Consider the following 19,274-nt stretch of genomic DNA (forward strand, 5'->3'; position numbering starts at 1 on the left):
ATGGCACCGCCTCTTGAGTTATCATAGAAAAATTATTTCCTGATCTGCCTTTTCCTGTATCGATATAGTTCTACACTATGTTTATTTTCCATTGAATTCATCCAATTTCTAACTTCCGCGTCTTTAACCTGTCATTTAATGCTCTTTCTTACTCCGTCCTCATGACCGGCATACTTACTGGTTAGTTTTCTAGTTCTTTTCCGCCACTGTGAGTCAACGCTCTTTCTGCATAAATATTTAAATACCTTAGAGTCCCACCTGTTATCGTCCAATTTCCACAGGCGTTCTTCATATAGTATTTTACTCTCAGCTTCCCGTGCTGCGAACGATGCCCAGCCCATATCCCCTTGTACTGCCTCGTTTCTGGTTTTGCCGTGGACACCTAGTGCTAATCTTCCAACAGCTCTCTGATTTACATTTAATCTCGACTGAACTTCTGCCCTTAAGCACAGAACCGCATTGCTGAAAGTAAGTCCCGGCACCATTATTCCTTTCTAAATACCTTTTAGTACTTCATATTTGTTGTACCCCCATAATGCCCTATGTTTCATTATCCCGGCGTCTCTTCGTCCTTTTGCCCTAAGAGCGTGTTCATGCTTTTCCGTGTATATCTGCCCTTCGTTTAGCCATATCCCGAGGTATTTGTATTCGGCCACTTTCGGTATTTCGTGGCCTTGTATTGTAAGCACCTGATCAGTTGTATCGTTAAAAATCATCACACCTGATTTTGTTGCGCTAAAACTGAATCCTAGAGCGTCTCCTTCGTCTCCACAGCAATTAACGAAAGTTTGTAGATCTTCCTGGCAATTCTGCTAGCAGTACAATATCGTCCGCATACATTAAACCCGGCAGTCGCTGCTCAACTACATTTCCGCCTAATCTGTACGACAGATTATAACCTAGATTACTTTCTTCTAGCCTTCTTTCCATATTTATCACGTAAAGCATGAACAGCAGCGGTGATAGAGGACAACCTTGCTTTAATCCTTTGTGCACCCCCACAGTTGTGGCACTTTTTTTCCCTTCCCATGTAATTTCAACTTCATTATCTCGGTAGATTTCCTGTAGAAAATCAATTACCTCATGACCGATACCTAAATCTTTCAATATGCTCCACAGGAGTTCCCTGTCCAAGTTGTCGCATGCACTGCTTATGTCCAGGAAGGCTAAATATGGAGGTCTGTTTTCCGCCTTAGCTAATTCTATGCATTGGGTAAGCACGAACAGGCTATTATCTAAGCGCCTACCCCTTTTGAACCGATTCTGAAGTTCTCTGAGTATCATATTAACTTCTACCCATGACTGCATTTTTAATTTGACCACCTGCATTGCCAGCCTGTAGATAACAGATGTTATCGTAATCGGACGGAAGGATTTTATGTTCATCTTATCTCCTTTCCCTTTATGAATCAAATTCATTTTACTCTGTCTCCAGGTGTGAGGAATTTGCTGCTTTGTTATGACTGTCTCCAATGTTTTTATCAGCGCTTCCTTGGTTCTTGGGCCAAGTTCATTAATCAGCTTAATTGGAATTTCGTCTATCCTTGCGGATGTGGTTTCAGGAATATTCGCTTCCGCCTTTTCCCAGTTAAGACTAGTCAGTTCTAAGCTCTTCTCTATTGCGCTGTCCTGTGTTGCCACCTCACTTGGGGAGATGACCCCATTGTCGTTGCTCAGTTTTCTCTTTATCTTCAACCTGACCCAAATAGTTTCCAAGCCTACTCGTGTGCAGGGCACTTCAAGTTCCATATTAGATCTTATTTTCGTCAGTGACTACTTCTTAAAAGGAAGGATTAATGTCGATATACTTGAAGGTTTATCGGACCATGATATGGTTCTGTGCACGCTTTCAATTACAAATCAAATTCGCCAAACCAACACTAGGAAGCCCGTGTACGCATTTAACAAAGCAGATAATGATGCCATTATGACTTACCTTGCCCACGAGTACTACGATTTCTATGAACTCTTTACAGAGGGCTCTGCTAGCATAGATGAAATCTGGTTGCAGTTCAAAGCCCATGTAATGCACTGTTTGAGGCATTCTGTACCGCAGGTAAAAAAGGCTATAAATAAACACAATCCTTGGATTACACGTGAAGTGAACCATTTAAAACGCAGAATTAAAAGGCTAAGGCAATCTAATAAATTACGCCCAGTTCCAGACTACCACAAAAAATGAATTCATTAAACAGACAAATAAAGGAACAAACAGCAGCAGCCAAACAACGCTTTTGAAGTACAACGCTGAGCAATTTTATCAAAGATTCGCCCCAGAAATTCTGGCGTTATATTAGCCACAAAGATAACCCCCGAGAACCGTTGTCCCCGACGGAAGGAAGGAAGCAAGCTGAAGCGTTCAGTGTCTTCTTCCATTCCGTATTTACTCCTGATAATGGCACGATGCAAGTTTACAGGCCAGAAACATTGCAGCAAAACGATGCATTAGGTGCACCAGTCATAACTGAAGCAGGAGTGTTCTCGCTGCTGTTAAATTTAGATGACAAAAAGTGCAGTGGCCCAGACGGTAATTGCTTTCTTAAACGTTATGCGGAGCCTATAAGCAAATATTTATGCCTAATTTACAATAAATCCATCAGTGAACAATGCCTCCCAGCGGATTGGAAAATTGCAAAAATAGTGCCTATCTTCAAGTCCGGAGATATTTCTTGCCAGTCAAATTATAGGCCCATTTCTCTGACGTGTACTTGCTGCAAAATTTTAGAACATATCATTTTAAAATTTATTACGCAGTTTGTCGAAGAAAATAACATTCTTCACCCTCACCAGCATGGCTTCAGAAGTGGTCTGTCTACTGTCACCCAACTTGTTGAGATTGTACATGATTTCGCTAAAGCACTTAATGACCAAACACAAATAGACGTAATTTATCTGGACTTTTCAAAGGCCTTTGACCGTGTCTGCCATGCAAAATTGCTTCTTAAACTCAAATATATTCTAGGGGATGGGCCAGTTGTGCAATGGACCCGCTGCTACTTATCTGACCGCTGCCAGTTTGTTCAGTTCGGCGCCCATACTTCCCGAACAATGCCAGTCCTCTCGGGTGTACCACAGGGCTCCGTTTTAGCGCCTATCCTGTTCCTCTTGTTTGTAAACGACATAGCTAGTCAGGTGGATTCCAAGATAAGACTGTTCGCAGACGACTGCGTCCTGTATAGAGAAGTTCTGAACCGGCAAGACCAAATTGCTCTCAACACGGATTTTGGTTTGATAGCCCAATGGTGCACGGACTGGCAAATGGCCATAAACCTTAGCAAAACAGTGTCAATGTCTATAACAAAAAAGAAATCTAAGCTTTGTTTTTCGTACGGATGTAACAGTACGATCCTCAAAACAGTCACTGAGTATAAGTACTTGGGCGTCGCGGTCTCATCAGATATGGGTTGGTCAGCTCATGTAGAATATGTGGCAAACAAAGCGATGCGGAAGTTAATGTATCTAAAACGGGCCCTGCGGTACTCTACGAGGGAAGCCAAACTTTTGGCTTATGTTATGTGTATTTGCCCGATCTTGGAATATGCGAACGTGGCATGGTTTCCGTTTGCCCAAAATCAAATATCTACGCTCGAAGCTGTCCAGCGGAAGGCCGCACGTTTTATCTGCAACAGATACCAGCGCACCGACTCACCCACGCAGATGCTGACCGAGATTGGGCTTCATACACTAACCAGCCGTGCGCTGCTACAACGTCTGAAATTTTTGTACCTTATCTTGCATAACATGATTAAAGTAAATCCTGATACCTACATTTCTTTCAACACTTGCTGAGAAACCCGTCTTAAGCATCAATTCACACCCCAAGAATATTTTTGTGCCAATAATACCTACAGTTTTTCGTTTTTCCCGCGAGCTGTGCGTGAGTGGAATTCTTTAGATCAGTGCGGTCTCACAGTCTTCAATTGACAAATTTGTTGAACTTGCTAGCATTTCTGTACTGTCAACAACGCGGATGTGATGTCATCACTTATGTGTCTTCCTTTTGCTTTTTATGTATAAATGTAAATCTGTGATAACGTCAGTGCATGAATGACGGTATCCTAAGTGTTTTTTTTATGTGCTTGCCTCTTTTTTGTTGTAGTGTCTTCGCATACTCTTGTGTAGAAACGTGTGTATGGTTCTATGAGCAAATGTATACGGGCACTTAATCCACTCCTGTAAAAATCCCTAAAAGGATTGACAGTATCTCCAAATAAAAAAAAATAAAAGACGCAGCTATAAATGACGTAATGTAATCCACAGCATCGTCTCCCTCTAAACATTTTCCCACAGCATCTATTATCTGTTCCTGCGTTCTTTGATTTGTTTTTTTCCCAACCAGCTTATATGGTTCAAGAATTTTCTTGGCCCCCCTTTATTTGCCTCGCGAACTTCAGCCAGCAATTTATCAGATGACTGCTTCATTTTAACCTGGACAAGGACCTGAACTTGCTGTTTCTTTTGTCGATAAGATTCCTATTTTTCGCCTATTTCCTCTTCAGATAACTGCGCCCTCTTTGCTTCTCTGTGTTCCCTTGAAGCCACCCGTCGTTGTTCGATGCCCTCCTTAATTTCCATATTCCACCAGCTTCGTGGCTTCCTCGTCCCTCTCCAGCGGTTTACTCCTTTCACTTGTTTCATTTTCGTAGCGATGAGCCGCTCTAATTGATTATAATCCCACTTTTCCAGGGGGCGTTTCTCAATTACTTCTTCTATACCGGCTGATATTAGCGCTATTTGTTCATCGTTTAATTTTGCGTTGTCTTTTTGACGTCGCTGCATTTCTCTTTCGACTGGGGCTCCCAACTGTAGACAAAAAAAATTGATTGATGTGGTTCCGCCCGAGATCGAACCGGGAACCTTTTGCGTGTAAAGCGAATGTGACAACCACTACACTACGGAACCAGCTAACGCATCGCAGCGCCATCTGGAAGCGGCCAATATCTATTGTTTTTGTTAATGAATATGTTTCACTCGTTTTGTTGTCAGGTGATTGTGCGTTTATCGTCATCATCAGTCCGACTACGCCCACTGCAGGACAAAGGCCTCTCCCATGTCTCTCCAATTAACCCTGTCCTTCGCCAGTTGCGACCACCGTATTCCCCTGTACGGAAATGTCATATCTGGTTTGATATGAAAAAATCCAGATATGAACAAATAGGGAATTGGGCATATAAGGTCTTATATGAATATACGGGCGTATATAGCCTGATATGCCCAATTCCCTATATACCATTATCTGAATGGAACTCATATAAAGAAATATATGTATATATGGTCGTATATGTCCTGATATGCCCAATTCCCTATATATCCATATCATGATTGAACTCATATATGGATATATGTGGCATATATGGCCTGATATGCCCCATTCCCTATATATCCATATCATGATTGAACTCATATATGGATATATCTGGCATATATAGCCTAGCTGATATGCCCAATTCCCTCTATATTCATATATGGATTGAACTTATATACGGAAATATATGTATATATGGTCCTTATATAGCCAGATATGTCCTATTCTTATATGACCATATCTGATGGAGCCCATATATGGGATTTCTATATATGGTCTTTATATACCCAGATACAGCCAAATCCGTATATAGCCATATCTGCGAACAGTCATATATGGATGAATATACTTATATGGGCCATATATGGCCAAATATAGATAAAACTGCATATGCCTATATTTAGCTGGAGCTTATATATAGAGCTAGTTCTATATACGAACATATACTGACAGATCTGCACATGACCTTATATACTTTTGGTTAAATGTTGAGGGGGAATTTCCCCTAAGGCGGAGCAGACTTCCATTAAGCTATTAATTACTTATTCGCATCCATCCAAGCACAGTCATACACCATGTCCCCAGACCAGGACGAATCTTTTTACGAAAGAGCAAAAGTTTCTGTGGAAGCTGTGCCGGGTCCCTTTGTAGCCGTGTGACTGCTTGGCGGAATGAAAATGAGTGATTACTCCCTTATTAAAACCTTATAAGCTTTCATAAGGAAATATATAATAAATGGCAGCCTATGTATATGTGCCCTCATACGGCGAGATGTACCGAAGGAGACGGTACAAAAAAAAATTGAAGAAATCCAACGATTTGCGGCGCGCTTCATCTGCAATCTCTGCAAGCACCTAGGCTCCCCTTCTCCAATGTTGCAGGCTGCTACTTTAGAACCACACCAGCATCACAGCCAGTAAAACTATTCTCATTCGAGTTCTGTACTGCTCGCTCTCAGTGACTGCCTGCAACAGCGACGCGGCCTTCTATCACATTAGCCAATAAAGAGTGAGCCTGGGGCGTGGCGTCTCCAAACAGTGATGCAGGGCGGCCAAACAAAAGATGTAATGAATACAACCATTGCAGAATGCTGTCATACATATGCCGTTATCGTCACATGCAGACGTAAGCGACTGTGCAGTACGTCCTTACCGCTACTACTTCAGATATGTAATACAGCTTAAATTTTTGACGCAGATTTTTATTTTAAAACTTGGAGAGATACGTTGGTGCTGTGTAGGGGGGTTATACAGGATGGTTAACATTATGTGAGCGATAAACCTGATTTAATAGACGATTAATTAACTAACATTAACTAATGAACATTTTATTTTGATTCTAAGGGGCAATATTATGTTGCGAAATTAAAGGCCGTCATCGTAAAAGGCGAGCCCCGTTTCTAACTTTTTTTAAAAATTGGTATAGGGGTTTGAAATATCGAGCGCCAGATTTTGCGCATTTCAAAGCTCGCTGAGTTGGTTTACCCGCATTGAAAATGCATAAAACTGTCGGTCACTTTTTATGCATCAAACACGGACACCGTTTGTGTATTTTGTGATGTAGAAAAAGTTTCTTTGAATTCGGCGACGATACGACGCGCAGCGACGCGTTTATGAATATGCGAAACGGACAAGGCAATTCACTGAGCTTGCAAGTGTGTATGTTCAGTATTTCGAACCACATTAACGATTACGAACATTTAAAAGCTAAGGTTATCTTTTTTTACTGACGGCCTTTATTTTCGCGATACAGACTTACGCCCCAAAATCAAAATTATGAAAGCTGATTAGTTAAATATAATTAATCATTTTTCAGATTATTGAGCTCTATTACGTACATAATGCCCGTCTTGCTGTACGGTCCACCTTCACTGATCAAACCGACATATCTCTCGCACTTAGTAAAATAAAAATCTGTAAACGTTAAAAATTGTCATCCAATACATCTCTAAGTGCTGCTTTAAATTGAAAAACCACTCGGTTTTATGCTGCTTTAAAGCTCCTGATAATCATATAGCATAGGTAACACAAGTAACACAACTACCACGCAGAAATTGCGCAGGAAATTTTATTGGGGTACATTTAATGCTCTTGTGGTTCTATAGTTCCGTATGCTTCTTATCGTCGATGCTTTTCTTTCTCGCTCCTTATTTCGCTGAGTTTAGTGCCCACGGCCAGGAACAGCAGCTTTCCGGAGAGCTCCCGCCGCTTCTTGGTCGGCAGGGCCGTTGTGTAGGCTGCGTGGGAGATAATTTAGAGCGATCGTGATATAAATCTGCGCAGAACTTGTGCACATGGCCACAGTAGCATAAGTTGAAGAATTATGCACTGAATCCGAGACACCCTACCGTAAACTCCATTGTGGGATATTAAAGGTGCCCTGCGACGTACATAAAGCATGGGTTCTTTAATCTTTGTATGCAGAGTAAGGGACATTGTGAGTCCTGAACGCGCAATGAGATCACCGAAATCATAATATTTGATATTTTAATCTTCGCTAGAAATGCTTGTTTCGAGCCGATGGTGTCGCAACGCGGCGGCCATTTGCGGCAGCGGAAATGAGGTGGCATCTAGATAGGGCGCTGCCTTTCTCATTGGTTGGGCGTCCAGTTTGCATATTGTTCCTTCATACTTGTGCAATGGATCCAAAATATTATGTCTCTGAGTACTTAAAGCTTTTTCGCATGCCACAAAAACTGGAAAGAAGCAGGGAAAGCGAACGAAAACTAACAAGAATACAGCTAGGGGCAACACTTTCCATTCCGCTTCAAACCTTCATGGCGGCCAGTTTACAACAATGGGAGGACCGCGGGGGCTGTTGGAGACTCTTTTTCTTCATGGCTTGAAGCTCTCCTCCCCTAAATTTTCTTGGAATCCTTGCAGCTCCCCAACCATCTCTTGTTCACGGCTTGACATTTTTTTCAGTCGGCTCCCGAGGGAGAGCGAGCCAGCACCAGGAGCATGGAGGTTCATGCCACTTTTCGACGCCCGTCGCGGCGCGTGCTGGGCGCGCAGGCGCTTCGCGTGTATGCCTTGGAAGTGTCCATCGAGATGGGGCTTTATATTGCGTGTATCTTTATCAAAATAAATATAACTAACGATACCCCTGCTGCGTCGTGTTTTCGGATCACTCTGTAGGACGTATTATGTAAACTGAACCGAATAAATATTTCGTCCTATCTACATAAACCAAAGAGAGGGTTGATTGAGACCTGTTATATTCGAAGCGATTGTTAAAGCGAATTTCGAAAATCGCTAGCTCTCTGCTCCTTGTGCTGGACACTGCGCAATGAATTCTACCATACATCACGTCAGATACATCACAAAGGTCCCAATCGCCTTTCCTAGAGATTGATACGATGCGCAGCTTGACGTTTGCATTCGCTCGCAGATTTAGCATCTGCTTGTTCCGCAGATTCGGCACCCCATGCGTGAGCGGTCTTCTCTTCTTGAATGCCTATACTAGCTGCCCGTTGTGGCACATAATCACGTCATTTTACATGTTTGTTGCTTTAGGACAGGGTGGATTACGGGAACGTTTCAGCTGGTTATCAAAGGTAACGGCGCGCCTTCTCTATCAAATATGTAGCTAGTCAAACGGCAATTTCCGTTTTGGACAAATAGGTTTCATGAGTTTTTTGCACACATAAATGATGTTGTGAAGGTGCGGTTTCACAATTTATATTAAGAAATGATTAGCGGTACACCACAGCGGTTTCTGTATGCAAGTTATTCGGCCAAGCGGCCGTATAGTGTGGTGGAATTATCACCGTTAATTTCCTAACAAACCTCTTAAAATTCTAATTACTTGTTGAGGCTTAAGTGATTGTTTTTGTGAAAACACAGGCAGTCATTGTGTTAGGTCGTTATCTTTGCCTGAATTTTTCAAAAAACGACGGCGTTCTGAGGTATCTTCAATGTCCGGTTAAATCGACGTGATTACGACCTGACTAGAGTGACCAAGGGCGCCAAACTTTTCCCTGGTGTGATGACCAGGTGCATCTCGTGATGTTTCTTCGATTTCTCTTGCCTAGAATGAAACAAAACACTTTTCAGCTTCATCTAGTGCTCGTCGTCATGAACACACAAAGATCAGCAACAAATGCCTTCTACCAGGGAACAGCAGTTAGCATACTTCATTGGAAAAATTAGATCGCTGGTATATACTGTTTTGCATGCATAATTGCACGGATTGGGTCGGAATTTTTAATTTTTTTGAGGGGGGGGGGAGGATTTGTGTGCGCTGTACTCCATTGCAGCACACAACAACATGTTGTAGTTCTTTAAGGAGAACCAGAAGGCTGCAACGGCTATAAGAACCGAATTGCCTGATCTGAGGGTCGCTTTTCACTCCAAAGTTGAAGACGGGGATCGTCATCATCGTCATCCGTGATCAATTTTACAAGACAAAGAACCCTCCCATCGACCACCGATTAGTTGTTGTTGAATTCAGTCGGGCAGGGTCAGGCTACCCTTGTTTTTTGTCACATCTGCTCATCAGACATTCCATAAGCTTTGACTATGACTCGCTGCCCTTGGAGTCCACTCTGCCACTCTAAACGCCGACCTTTGTTCGGCTCGTTACTTGGCCACCCTAAGCTCATTTTTTCCGCATTTTGTTAGTGCTAAGATATGGATGACACCAGTTTGTTCAGTAATACTCTAATCGCTCCCCTTGACGTTATCGCTAGTTTTTTCCTTGCCATGCGTGCTACACGGCTGCTTGAAATCCCGTCGAACGGATCGCCACTCGAGTCGACAGAGCTTTGCGGAAAATGAGAAAAAGATATCTTAACGGAAAGTTGAGCACTCAGAGGCTCTTCGGCGTCCGGCCGACATTCGACGGTTTCAAATGCTTACGAAATGCGAACAGAGACCGCCCCTCTCATTGGCGGTGGCCGTTATCTTGCCTCAGAGCCGCGTCCCGCAACTGCTTCGGCCCTCTTGATTTCGACATCTGCTGCTGACTTGTTTCTTCTCCTCTTTGTTTAGCACACTGCTTGCGTTGTCGCTAATTTAGTGCTTCAAGTTAATGACTCGTCATTCAGCATTTACAGCGTGCGCGTGAAATTTCAGCGGGAATACACAAATGTTGACTGCACTGCAGTACCACCGTTGTCTGCATACCTGTTATCGTTTGTATATGGCATAAAACGCAAGCTATGTTGAATATTCTCTTTCTGATGCGCGGATTGTAACTATGCTTGTTTACACAGCATGATCACTGGAAGAAGACCGGATGATTGCGACGAAACACTTGATAGCCGGAAAACTGGCGCTTCCCGGTTGTGGTAGATCCGCTTTCTTCCATACCACAAATACTCGGTGCTGAACTGCTTTATCCAGAACTGCATGTTCGACGATTGATCGCATCAATGAAAATGATCTGATTTGTTATCCACGAGCGGCGCCAGTGGTCGACTGTTGACAGCTCCCTAAAGCAATGCTCGGCATGCCGGGTGACACCGGCGCTTCCCGCTCGTTCTATTTGTCCTGCGATATCAGCAATCCTCCGCTAAGGGTTGCAGTTTCCAAAACTTCACTTATGACCATTTGCATTCGCCAAAACTTACGTATTCGCTCTCCACAAAAGCCGAGACCACATACGCGAACAATGCGGACTAGCGCTTATTCGTCGAAAGCAAGGGTCTCATCGAAGCAGCTCATGACGGCGCTGGAGAGCTCGGAAAGCGCCGTGATATGGTCTGGTGAACTTCAATACGGACAATATGGACAATGAACTTCAATTCAAGAGCCAAAAGCTATCTTTCTATGATTTAGTATTTTTTGCGGAAATATGGGAATCATCATACTAAGAAGCAAACAGAATGAGCGGGAGCGTCAGGTTCATTATAACTACGATCGGCTATACAATCCGGCCGGAATGAAACGCGAACACGCATATCGCCTTCTTTTTCTACATTGCAGAGAAGTATTCACTTGGAGCCAGTTAAAAAATATGTACTTAGGTAGATCCTTCACCCAGACACAGGAATCAGCCTAGTTCTGCACAACAGCTGAAAGTATACAGGCAAAATATTTTGTTTTGTTCACATGGGCTGTTCGCTTGCCTTGCTGTAGACGGAACAAAATGGGCTGTTAACATCTGACCAGTAAATAATTTACATAGCATTTTTTTTCTCACATGGTGTTTCGAATAGGGTTTTAATAGCCGAACGATGGCTGTGGTGTCCAAGTTAAGTATAGGCTCCATGCGCTGCAGTTTGGCGAGCACGAGTGACGTCATCTGGGTAACAGGGAAGGGGGAGGGGGGGAAGGTGGACGTCGCTCTCTCGCTCAGTTTGCAGTCAGCTAGGAGAGCTCCAAGATATTCCCTCCGAAAGCGAAAACAAACTTCGCTAATTATGGGTGGCTCGACCTACTGCTGTGTTTATATATCGAAGATAAAATTACATCTCTTTCCATGGAGATCATGCATGCTTGCGCATGCACATGAGGGTCCACTGGAACAGAGTGTATTTTGGAACTAAATTCATGAGTGCAAACTGGGAGCGGATTTACATAGTCTAGGGTGTTTTCAATGTGCCATCACTGGTAGGATTCCTAGGAGTTGCTTTGTTTCTTTGTGTAAAGAGAAGGAATGCGCTGAGTAATAGGCAGTGGTTTTGAGGGGCGTTCTTGGAGCGGGCATCTGTAGTTTCAGACTACTGTTTTTTATACACATGTGTGGTTCAGCGGGTTAGGGCGGTTTTTTTTACATGCATGCGTGCGCGTTGTGGGTACGATGTCGTTTTCCTGAGCGTGCTTATGTAGTTTTTCACGATGTTTCGCTTACAAGCTTTTCTGTATGGATTTGTATCACGTTGCATAGAGCGGTTTAAAATTTTTATATTGATATTGGTGAATTCCCGCCATCTAAAACCCTTTTCTGGATCAATAGAAAGAAAACTAGAAAGTGCATTACATTTTGTAAAGTAATTTATTGCATTTCACATCGCTAAACCCTTCCTGAAGTTTATCATCACAATGCGATACATCACGTCAAAATTCCTTTGCTGTCCCTAATTAAATGAATGCCCTGAGGAAATACCTAACACAAAAGTCCTGTAACATAGTCAGCAAGAAATGCTTAGTCTTTTTGTTTACTTACACCTATGCTTCTCTGAGCGGAATACATGTACATAAAGCAAAGCAGTGTTCATCCTGAGGCATCCAGTATATAGCACTACCATTGTCTTTGTGTAGTAACGATGCGTTTTTCGCAATTCCAGCCGACCATGTTATGTATGCGGATGTTAGGTATGCGGCTGATTTCATTATGTGAGTCAATTAGACACCTGTCCTTCAAACTGTAAGGGCTCTTAAAGGAGTATGGACACCTAACTTTTGGGTGCGTGTTTTCTTCTTTGTAATGATGCGTGAGGCATTATTATACATGAAGTACCACGTCGTGTTCCTAGAACTGCTAAATAATTTATTATCGATTTTTGTCTTGCTGTTTAATTCAATAACTTCAATATGAGTGGGACGTCAATGAGTGAGGCATGAAAAACTGCGATATAATAGCTGCGTCCTCGTTTTAATTCACTACAATGCTGGAGCCAGTCAGCCAGCTTCACTATCCGGACTTGTAACGAATGTAAAACAGCGATTATATTGCACTTTTTTCATGCCTGCTGGTAATTTCCGAAATTCTGTGCGGGCACGTCGCCGGCGGAGCGCATGGAGTCAGCAACGCCTCGACTGGTACCCGTGCTGCTCGCGCTGCTGACACTCTTTCTTTCATTGTGAGCACATGCCGTCCTGCTCGTGGGTGCACAAAAGAGGGGTTGCCGCTCGTTGTGAGTCATGACTGGAATGCTGCGATGTTGAGAGAGTGGAGAAACGTATTGTTGAGTCGTTTGCTGGCACAATAGTTCTCACAACATCAACGGCCAGTGTAACTATAGATTTCCTGGACATATGTCCCACATTCCTCAAAAAAAAATCAATATTCGAAATTTGTAATCTACTGCTGAGGAAATTTTGGAGGTAACGGGGAATCTTTTCGATGTGTAGCAAAATCTTGCAGAACTTTTCCATCGCTCGCATCGAGCAATAACAAAAACATAAATAGCAAGACAAAAAAAAAACAAAACCATGGAAGCATGTAGACGGGAGGTTGGTATAGTGAAATCTTCCAGTGTATAAAAAAAATGCGTTCATACACTTTTTCCAATTCAAAAATGGTTTTCCAGGGAATTGTTGTCTGTGAAATGATTGAGAACGAGAGACGGCAAGCCTGGATAACTTCTGTGCGCAAGCTGAAGTAGGCGGTTTTCTCTTGTTAAATTGGTGTGGTATGTTGCGCGTGTATATTATTTCTGACGAATTTTCATTGTAATTCACTAAGCATGCAGTGTTTAGTCGTAGAGCTCACGCTAACGAAACTATTTTTTTCCTGTAAAGCCCTCCACCGGTCAGGCAACGCAAACAAATATTTTGGAGGCTGACATCAACAGCTGCGTTAGGCAGACGCGTGTGAGGCAAGGTCAGTGATCGCCTCATTGTTCCTTTGTGTGACGCCCGGCTCAATTTCCAAGTTATTTTGCTAGGTGTAAAAAATGTCTCAAAGTAAAAGTAGTAAAGATATTAGCTTGCACATGAGTGAGCATTTAAATATAAGCGATGGCTCTGCAAATAAATTGTTTTGGGAATGCACGTGCGCTGCAATCGGCATTAAATTAAATGTACCAACCACTGCGCAGTGACTGACCAAACAATAGCATTTTTTCTGTTAGCCGTAAGCGAGCAGCTGGTAAGCACATTTCGCGCGTATTTTCGTTTTTCTTTTCAGCCTCGCCTATCTTTATTTTACGTCCAAATAAACACATACTCGTTCTTATTCAGCGAAAAACGTAAAGAAATTCCAACTATTTGGCCAAAAAAGTTGCGTACATCGAACTGCTCAGCTAGCCAACAAAATTAAGTATTTTGCGAAAATGTCCCTGCCATATAAAAAAAGGTATTAAGCTCGAATTCCACGTCTTAAATGAACTTGCCATTTACTTGCGACACACATTTCGGCGCAACGGTGACGGCGGTTTCGTCAACAATCTGCTCCACGAAGTGGACCTGATGCACTGTCAGTTCTCTTTTTTTTTCAGGTTCGGCGCAGAAAAAAATATCGCTGACCACTCTTTCTTAGAACCTGCACCTGAGAGGGTACTGTCGCGATAGAAAGAAATGCGAACAGCGCGGCGCCTAATTCGAACACAAGTACGCTACAGACATGAATTCCAATTTCGCAGTGCGTAGGCAACATGCTGTTCACATTATTTTCTATCGCCCTTGTACATTTTCTTAATCCTCTTAATCTCGTCAGCGTTCTAGCACGAAGGAAAAAGCAATCGTCAGCGCAAACAGATTTCCAGGCAGTCCAACACGTGCAAAGCATGTGCGGAACTGGTTTTTTTTTCAAGAGAGAGGGCGTTACGCGCAACTTCTCAATGGTATGGGTGACAGGTCTGTCCGGTCAATTGTGGGGAGTCGCGGAAGACGGTGCTATGGTGCTTTTCACTCGCGCTTGCAACGCCCATCTGCAAAGCTCTGGTTCCCTCGGTACCCTCGGCGTGCCTTTCGGAGCGAAAGAAAGAGGGAAAGTGACACGGACCTGGACTACCCACCCTCCAGCTATCTGCTGAGCAGCGCCGAAGGCGGCAATGTGTCGCTTTTCTGCTGTTCTGGGGGGGGGGGTCTCGAGGGTCCGCTTTTTCACCGCCTCAGCAACGCCATCTCTCGCTCAGTAGGGTAAGGAACATTTTGCCCTGAGTAGTGGCTATATTCTAGGCACTATATGATGGCTGACCGTGGATACAGCGGCGACTCATTTATTACGCAAATAAAGGATGTCTTGCTTCCCCGTGACGGCCGGTCTCAGAACTTGCATCTGAATATCGGCCGGCAGGGGAGGTTGGATTCTGAACGGAAGAAAAAGTTAAGGAGAAAAGAAACAGATCGTTCGGAGCGAGCGCCAAAGGATTTGCTTTGAGTTCAATTTGTGGGAATCTACATGATTACATAATTGCAACTGGTAGGTTGATTTGCTAACTCCTTTAAAAGTCTCGGAGTTTTTTTGTTTTTTTTAAATTATTATTATTCTCGCCAAAATGTTCTTTGTTATTTCACTTCAAATATTCTTCTGTCGTTTTTCATGAATACATTTTTCAAAATTCACGTTTAATCTTATGAAAATTTTCTTATGTATACCACTACACCTTGGCCAATCCCCCCACGTGGGTATGTGCCATTATAAACAGGTGAAGAAGAAGAAGAAGAAGAAGAAACAGATCAACGCGCATAGTATCAAGAAATATTTGCAGAAGATTCTTTACAAACTGTTCAGCTTGGCACAACAGTCGGAGTAGAATGGCGAGCTTGGTCAGTACACCACGGAGACTCGGCGGCGCGGAAGAGGCGATGGGCAAAAGATTTGCGTGTAGCTGTGGAGTTTTTCTCGTCTGCATTGTAAACGTTTTGCTGGCAACTCTAGATAGATGAATTTCCAAATAATTTGTATTTTTTCTCTGACAATTATACTAGAGCGTTTTAATCTTCATCCCTGTGCCGCAAGGAGCGATGTGTTATTTACGCTCCTGGACTAGAAATGGCCGTATGCTGCAGCGGTTTTGCAAACGTTTGTTGTCTGGCATTACCGCAAACAATGCAGGTTTCCCAGTCCTTCAGAACGACGTAGTTTTGGGGAACAGCGCCCAAAGAAGGAACGTACACCGCACGACCGGCTTGATGGTTTGAGTATTCATCACGTTTGTGAAGGGGCTGAGTTCGATCCCCAAGCGCTTGTTGTACGTTCGGGACTCTATAATCTATCAATGTTCCTAAAAACTATGATTTCGATCGCAACCAACTCGCTGGACTTGTAAGCCACTTATTTAGACCCAGTCAGGAAGGTTCAGTTCGTAAGGCAGGTTCGAAGTCCACCCAAGATAGAAAGCGCGTAAATGCATGTATTAGTACATTTACATCATAGCAAAGTTGAAGGTAATTTATAGTACTGTATTTTAATTCACCTTAGTTAAACACCGCTATGTAATAGCAGTCTAAATTGATTGAAGCCTCAATCATACAAAGCTTAGTACCTTGTTGTACGGTGTGTTTCACCATCTTAATAAACCAATAATATCATGTTTGACACAGAGTTAATTATTTAAGTTCACAAGTATATGGCACAAGCATCCCATATATGAGGTAGGATATGTTCCATATTTGCGAGACTGTTTCCATATAAGGATTTGAAGGTCCCCATATAAAGAAAGAGCATCTATATAAGGACGCAAATACGACTATATATAGCAGTATATGGCACTATATAAGGTACCTTATGGCCGTATCTGCCCGTATTTGTGGTCTTATACGCCCATATATACAAGTATATGGCGGCATATCAGGTTTCCCATGGTCATATCTGGCCGTATATACGACCATATATGGACCTATTTAACTGTATATGATCCCATATATGAGTATATACAGCCATATATAAAATATATCTGGCCCATATCTGCCATTTTCGTAAGGGCCCGCAAACTTCTTAATCTCATCTGCCCACCTAACTTTCTGCCGCTCCCTGCTACGTTTGCCTTCTCTTGGAATCCACTCTGTTACCCTTAAGGACCAGCGGTTATCTTGCCTTCGCATTACATGCCCTGCCGAAGCCCATTTACTTCTCTTGAGTACGACTAGGGTGTCATTAAGCCGCGTTTGTTCCCTCACCCACACTGTTCTCTTCGTGTCTCTTAACGTTACACCTAATATTTTTCTTTCCGTATGGCTCGCTGCGTGGTCCTTAAGTTACGGTGAACCGTTTTCGTTAGCCTCCACGTTTTTGACCCATGAGACAGCGGTTATATAACCGGTTATATACTTTTCTCTTAAGGCATATTGGTAAACTGCCATTCATAATCTGAGAGAGCCTGTCATATGCGCTCCACCCCATTCTTATTCTTCTAGTTATTTCGCTCTCATGATCCGGATCACCGATCACTACCTGCCCTAAATAGGAATGTTCTCTTACTACTTCCAGCACCTCTCTACCAGTTGCCAACTGCTGTTCCCTTGCTAGACTGTTGAACATTACTTTGGTTCTCTGCATGCTAATTTCTAGACCCCCCACCGTTCTGCTCTGCCTGTCAAAGTCATTGATCATGCCTTGCTGTTCTTTTCCTGAGTGACTTAGCAAGGCAATGTCATCAGCGAATCGCGAATTACTTACGTATTCTCCACTAACCCTTATCCCCAGCTGTGCCCAATCCAGGCCTCAGAACACCTCCTGCAAACTAGCGATGAATGTCATTGGCGAGATCATGTCTCTGTGCCTGACACCCTTCGTTATTGAAATTTTACTGCTCAATTAAAGGAGTAGGATGATAGCTCTGCAGCCGCTATATATATGTCCCAGCATTTTGTGATTAGATTCTTCTACAGCCTGATCCCGCAATGCCTGAATGACTGATGCAGTTTCCACTGACGCAAATGCTTTCTCGTAATCAATGAAGGCTATTTATAGGGGCTAGTTATATTCTGCGCATTGCCCTATATCCTGATTCATAGTGTGAATATGGCCTATTGTCGAGTATCCTGCATGAAAGCCTGCCTGATGATTCGGTTGATGGAAGTCTAAGGTTGTCCTTGATTCTATTTGCGATTGCCTTAGTATGAATCTTGAAGGCAATGGACAGTGAGCTGATCGGTCTGAAGTTTTCAAATCCTTGACATCTTCTTTCTATGAATTAAGGTAATGTTAGCGTTCTTCTAGACTTGTGGTACACTCGAGATCATAAGGCATTTCGTATACAGGGTGGCTAGTTTTTGTAGCGCTATTTCCCCTCCATCCTGGAATTGATGTGCTGTTACCTGATCCTCACCAGCTGCTTTCCCTCTTTGCATTGCTGCTAAGGCTTTCTTTACTTCCTCCTTCGTTACTGGTGGGATGTCCCATTGCAGCTGCCTCTCTCAGTAGCATTCTTTTTACATTGGCTACTGGACAAGGTTCTACAAGTTTGTAACTTAATTTCTGCTTACATTACCGACCGCAGTCGTCGCGATGGTCCGTGAAAGACAGAATTTTAGCCTCCTGAGACCGGCGTTTTTTTGATGCAAGGTGCTATGCGAAGTTTCGCTACTGATGCAATTAAAGAATTCAGAATAAGTAGGGCAGATGCTGGGAGGCATTACGGCCACAGGGAAGGCCCTTTACGATTCTGTGGTGAAGGATGGGAGATAGATGAGGGAGGGATTGAAAGAGGATGGCGTGCATTTAGGTCCTGTAGGGGAACCTTCGCTCCTTGTTACTTTACGCCTGACATGACGTCATGGGTCTCACAAGCAGCCGTAGGGGAAGCAGCTCGGGTTATTCCGGGTCGGGTCAGCGATCGAGGTTATATTTTGTGGACTGCGCGTCTAACTTCTCGTTGTTTCATGAGAAGGGCAGTCAGAGAATAAAGTGGCGTAGCCAGTCCGGTGACGCTTTGTACTGAGATGGGATTAAAGCGTAATCGGGGCAGCAGGATTGGATACACCGCACGTCCCTCTGTGGAGACTCAGCTCTTTTCGCGCGTGTCTGACGCGCTCTTAAGCTCCTCAACATACGACACCAGCTGTCTGCGACGCTCAGGTCTTCGCCGCCAGCGGAAATGGGCGCCGCGTCATGGCGCCAGCAGCGTGGCCGAGACGAAGCGACCAGGAAGAAGGGAAACGAGCGTGCGAATCGACTGCGGCACGCATGTCGACGCGCCACGCAGGTAGAGCGGAACGGCGTCGCTGCCACTGCCGCAGTACCAGACGGAGGAGAAGAGGCGTTCTTTCTTGGGTAGTCGCCACCCATTCCGCGGATACACATCGCCGGCGAGGAGCTGAACAGAGTGAAATTGAAGGCAGAGGAAGAAAGCTAAGTGCACACGTAATGAAGCTTCGTAGGAACCGATGAGTGAAAATGTGAAATTCGTGGCTTC

At 43.6% G+C, this 19,274-nt stretch overlaps 1 protein-coding gene and 1 non-coding gene across 2 annotated transcripts in view; one reads left to right on the top strand and one right to left on the bottom strand.

Annotated features, from left to right (window-relative positions):
* The window catches only part of LOC149345302 (uncharacterized), a 116,508-nt gene that overhangs the window by 70,462 nt on the left and 26,772 nt on the right, over positions 1-19,274 (top strand). The gene's annotated exons all lie outside the window — the stretch shown is intronic.
* TRNAV-UAC (transfer RNA valine (anticodon UAC)) lies at positions 4,830-4,902 on the bottom strand. Its single transcript has one exon. It is a non-coding gene; the product is annotated as a tRNA-Val (tRNA).

The sequence above is a fragment of the Amblyomma mixtum genome, chromosome 5 (assembly GCF_055824585.1).
Source record: "Amblyomma mixtum isolate Tamu chromosome 5, ASM5582458v1, whole genome shotgun sequence".
NCBI classification, from domain to species: Eukaryota; Metazoa; Arthropoda; class Arachnida; order Ixodida; family Ixodidae; genus Amblyomma; species Amblyomma mixtum.